The following is a 6,000-nucleotide window of genomic DNA, read 5'->3' as shown; positions in this document are numbered from 1 at the left end:
TATCGGCGAAGAACTGTCCGGAACAAACGAATTCTTGAACGATGAGGTGAGACCGGGTGCATCGAACGACGCGACGCCGACGGTCCCGTTCGTCGCGAGAAAGCAACACGCATAACTGGTCCGTCTCGGGTTGAAAGCACCCATTAGTCCCTCGATGAGGGTGTCAAGTTGACTAGATTATATATCTGTCCCACGCATCTCGATACAAACAACTCTCCCAAAACATCTGGAGGAACGATGCCTATCGGATTAGGACGAATGTAAATCCGAGGGGTGTTTTCTGTCGAGTCATTCGTCGAGACGGTCCTGAGAATCCGCGAAAGATCGATCGTAAAGTACGCGTTACAGTGCTTGCACGTGTCCGCGAACGCTGCTCTATTCATCCGAGTGTAAAAGACGCGATTTCAATTGAAACGAAGCGTGCAACGCCCTGAAACGTTACAACTCATTTCCGCGATACTTTTTTTCCCGCGTTGAAAGTCCGTTCGACGTGGCATAAAGTGGTTTCGATTCGTCTAAAGAATGTTTACCGTTCCATGAATGGCGGCCAGTAACCCGCGATAGAATTCGAAAAGTAGCGCGCGATTTATCGTCGAAATAGTTCACGGTTCCCGATCACAATAGGGAAGACATTACGGGCGTTGAGAAAAATCGATAACAGAGATATATATCGCGACGACACAAAGGACGCGTTCGCGAGAATGCTTTTCCATCGACCGTGCTCGACCGATCGAAATGTGTGCAGCGAATCGCAGCTTTCTAAAGTCCTGCGGTATTACGATGTGTTAACATTCCTGTAACCACACGCGTTGCGTCCATTGCGTCGAGAGCTGCTTCGTGGCGCCTCCGCGAAAGAGTCCTTCGAGGAATCGACATCTTTCCTTTCGGATACGATTTTGAAATGATTTTGAAATGATTTTGATACTCGAAGCGGCGGTATGCAGAGATTTTCAGCTCGAGTTCCCGATCGAATTTTTGCTCCAGGTACAAACACCGTTGACCAAGCTAACAGGTATATCAGCCGTGAACTGCCGCGAGTATGGGTCTACTTGATGTCGAGATTTACGATACGAATCCGTGGAACGTGCCATTTAGGAACATCTGCCATTTCCAAAGAATTTCGTTTGCAATTTTTTTTAATACGGAACTAGACATTGACGTACCTAGATTACATCTTCCAAAAATAATTTGATTCCAAGAAAGTCGATCAGCGACGCAGAGATAAGAGATCGCGGCATGACGCACACCAAGAGTCAACGGTGAGTGTCAACGAAGCTAACCCTTATCACCGGTTCGGAAGATGTTATCGATGGTTTTCGAGAGAACTCGGCCGACGACTGAGGCGATTCGTGAAGGAGGACTCGCAGGGACATTACGCGTCTGGCGTGGAAACGGCACTTCTGTCTCGAACCGGGGACCGCATTCCACCGAACCATTTTATTTTATTGGACTGAAAGGTGTCAAATATAGGTGGCAAGGGCCCACCTACTTAAATTCCTGTCTCCTTCCGTCCTTCTTCCACCACGGTCTGATTTCAGCGTGTAGGTAAAAATCAAGGGAGGGGTCGGCCCATTGTGGCAGGATGACAGATTTTTGACAGATTCTGTCTGATTTGGTGTCGAGTGACGGAGACCCAGGAGAGCCTGATCTCGATGCATTCTCGCGGTTAACTAGCCCTACCATCCTCATCCCTCGAAATCGTTCGGCTCGATCAATTTCGTTGCTTGTCATCTGTTACGTTTCTGCACGCGATACGTAGCTTGCGCCGATCGAATCCCAGATGGCTGTTCAAATTATAGTCAAAAATAGTTTTTATACTCTCGAAGAGATCGGAATCCATTGTCTCAGAGGACAGCTAGGTCTAATCAGCGCGACACGAGGACGATCGTTCCCGTATAAGCAAAGATTAACATACCGCGACGAGAAGGCGAGCAAAAGAAAAGCGGGTCTGGCATAGAAGGAAGAAGGAAAAAAAGTATCGAAGAGATCTATAGGTCGTAGGAGCAATGGGTACGAAGCTACCGTCGGAGGTTTGGCTTAGGTTCTAATCTCTCCCTCTTTCTTCCTCGTTCTCGGTTTCTCGACGGAGCGCGACTATACGACGGGGTTCCCCGGGTTTTGTGTGGCCACGGTATACGCGCAAAAGCGCATAAAAGCTGAGGGGGTCGTACGGTGTGGGATACGGCTTATTTCGGCGACAATGCTTAGGGCCAGGCGCGAGCATAAAGGAGCATAATGCACCCTGCTAACGTGAAAATTATTCTGTCAAACATTCGGACGTCGGATTACGGCGGCGACCTCGTCTGCTGGCAGGACACGCTTTTTCAGAAAAGGCACGACCGATATACACAGGACCGGGCAGATGCCGAAAGGATTTCTCGGTCAACGAGACGATCGTTGATTTACGCGTCAACTCGTGGCATGGCAAATTGGGAGGTCGGCCAGCGAACGCGAAATTTATCGATCCATAAAGTCGTAACGTTATGCGCCGTTTAAGGAAAGGATTCTCCCGAACGGCGATGATATAATTCACGTTTGCGCGAGGCGATACGTTGTCGCGTATTATTGTTTTCCAGCTATTTTCGCCAACCCAACCACCGCTAAGTACGGACGTCCCGCGTGTTTCGTTTGCACTTTTATTTTCGTTCGCGTGTTATCCGGCTATTTGTATCCGTGGCCATCCCCTTTCTGCCATCCACCGCGTAAACAGACTCTATGAAAATGAATGCCAAAGTCCGACCGTCTCTCGCACGCCTCTCCTGTTCCCGTAGAACGAACAGACTCGAGGCGAGGGAGAGAGAACGAGACGGAGGATGCAATAGAAACCAGCCGTGGGTCGCAGACACGCGGAATATTGTGACATTTCTTTCTTGGCTGACATTCAATTTTCAGGCTGGTAACGTCGTGCCCCCAACCGCACACACGGTACGCCCATACCCATAGAATGGAACACGATATACCCATCCAAACTCCCTTCCCATTTTTCCCCGCACCAATGCAACCAGCCGCACCCCGGGTGCTCGCAATACATGCAAACAAACAAACAAACAACCGCCGTCTGGCTCTGTCCTACGAGACCGACGCCCGTCAGAAGGAACATCGTCGCGAAGTTACGCGTCTCGAATTGAAAGGAATACCTATTTTACAACTTCCATAAGAATCCAGGTGTACGAACTTACTGTTTTGCCTCGCGTGCCATCACGGATGCCGTCTCTATCGTAAACTCGAAAGAATCCTTAAAAATTTCAATTCCAGGATCGAATATACATTCCAAACTTCGAAATCCCTTCGAAAACCGTACGCGACTGCGACTATTCTTCTCTCGTCAGCGTCGAGAGCAAAGGTTAACAATTGTTTCGGAAAAATGTTCGCGAAGCCAACTGCAGCTTACGCGAAGATGCACGCTGCGAGAATAACGATGAGAGATGAATCGAACGTGCAATATTTTCACACTGGTCGCGATCCGTCGCACGCAATGGGACTTTTATCTTTTCGTGGAGCTACGGGAATTAACGTGTAACGTCACCCATCGGTAGTTCAGTTTGCAGTAAAAAAGGTAACAAGAACCGGAGAAGAGTTTCGTAGTCTCCCTCTGCCACGGTAGTTCGATCAATTTGATTAGAGCTACTTTCCATCAAAGTTCCTTCCTCGATTCGGAGCAAAACCTTTGCGACACTCGTTTATGGGATTATTACGGGTATTGTCACCCCTTTGCTCTGTAATCATACACCTTTAATATCCTCCACTATTCGCGTGTATTCTCGAATTATTCAGCTTTTATTGCCGCTGTCGCCGCCACTTTGAAATATTGTTACTATTGTACGTCCTTGAAGTATATTGTGCTCGGTCAATAAATCTCTCCGTCTACTTATCTTCGCAAGACTAAGAATAGAGTGATTTACGTTCGGCTCGAAATGCGTCGAGTTTGCACCCATAGCGATCAACTTTAATTGGCTTTAACAGCGAAGAGTATCCAAAGGAACAACAGGCGAAAGGAACAATATAAATTTCGGAAAGCAGTCAAAGCAAATTTAATTTGTATAATTACCGTGTCTACGCTCGACGGTAATTTGCGCCACAATACCGTCACGCTTACAGGCAGCTGAATGACTTTACGATTACAACGGCTACCTAACAGTGAATTGATTTCAATTTTCAAAAGTGATTTAAATAAATTTACTGCTCTTTTAATTATCAACGATAACGCGTTAGAGAATGATTATTTATCGGACCAAGAAGATCGGCTTAATTTCAGTGAAACAATCGCCCGTCGACGTTTCGACCTCACTTTCCGATTCTCTTCGGGATATAATTCAATCGTAGGTCATAACCACGTTGATCTTCGATTTTCGGTGCAGCTTGCTTCATTTTTGTGAAACACGTGATTAAATCGGCTGGAATACGCACTGACATACATTCCATGCAATCCTACGCTCCTTTCTTTCTTTTCCTCCATTTTCCATAATGTATGATGTTGGAGACTAAAATTCCTGCAACAGCTTTACTTCTCCTTCTTTGTTTTCCTTGTTAAGTTTCCAGGAATTAGTATTTCGTTGGTTGGCGAACGTGCAGCATAGTCGTTAAATGGAAAGAAAAATGAAGCAAAAGGGGCGTGGATGAGAAAGCGACAGAGGCGGACAAGCGTTAGTAAGTAAAAATATCGAGTAAAAATTGGAGGATGCCATATTCAGAGACGAGCTGTTGGCTCGACCGCGCTTTGCCTCCAATTAGCATCTCTCTTAATGACGATCGTCGAGGTACACGCGCGCTCGCGTGACGTGCACCCAAGCCACCCTCCATTGCACGTTCACGGCTACTCTCCTCGTATATACACTCTCTCCATGGTACATTACGCGCGATGCATACGCTCTCACGCACACGCGGAGCGAAAGAGCGCGAGAGAGTCGGAGGACGCGGGAGAGACAGAGGAAACTCGCGAACGTGCGACAGGACGAGGGAAACGCTGAGCGAGAAGGACGGACGGGGGGGATCCATAAAAAAAGTCTTTTCCCCTACTCGTGCCTCGGTCACCCCGCCAGCGACGCTCGCCCCTCGAAAACGTAACGAATGCAACGTGCACCCTGCGCTCGCGCCCCCTTTTCCTCCCTTCTGCATCGTATTTCTCATCGATCCCCCACCACGCTCATCCCCACTCTACGGCCGGGAGATCTTTATTTTTATCGTCGACGAGCGGCTGGAAGGTACGTGGCGTGCGTTCACCACGCCCCTGCTGTCTCCGTCCCGCCAATCGGTCGGCTCGCGACCGGCCATTTTGGTCCATGCGGAGGCTGCGCGTTTATTTCCCCTCTTTGTCTTCCGCTCCGCGCCGTGACCTTCGCGTGTGTGGGTGCCCCTAGGACGGATGCTGCGCGCGTGTATCTCTCCGGTGGTGGGGCGGTAAACGAACAAGGCGAACAACCGCGAAAGTGGGCTCCCGGTTAGTGTTTCCCGAAATTTTTGGCAATTTGGGGACCAGAGGTGACGGGCACGGCGTTAATGGTTATAATAACGTCCCGACGCGAGATACGTTTCGATAGTCGGTCGATCGCGGGCCACGGAATATCGCGACGTTACCGGAGGCTCGTGTTGTGCGGCTTCGAATCGAGACGCTGCTATGGTAGGGGACGAAGGAAAGTAGGAGGAGGTCCGCGTCGTTTCTCCCTCTTTGATATCTCAGTAAGTACACAGAATCGCGTACGAGTTTCCTCGTTACACGGAAGACGAGCTACCGTTTAATGGTCGATAATAACGCGACGGGGACGAAAAGAGGGTAAGAGCGGGAGGCTCGAACGTACGTTCACCTTTTATCAGCCAGGATTCACGTTTCGGAGTAGAGTGGGAGAGAGGCCCTCGACTCCGAATGCTCCAAGAACCGTAGGAACCATGGAAACTGAGTAGAATTTTCGAATTTCTCCGGTTCCCGGTACTTGGTGCAAACTTCATTGGGAAAAACGCGTTCGGCAGGGGTGGGAGTGTCTTCTTTTTCTCGTTACACCGTTA

The sequence above is a fragment of the Hylaeus volcanicus genome, chromosome 1 (assembly GCF_026283585.1).
Source record: "Hylaeus volcanicus isolate JK05 chromosome 1, UHH_iyHylVolc1.0_haploid, whole genome shotgun sequence".
Taxonomy (NCBI): Eukaryota; Metazoa; Arthropoda; class Insecta; order Hymenoptera; family Colletidae; genus Hylaeus; species Hylaeus volcanicus.
This window is presented reverse-complemented; position numbering follows the sequence as displayed.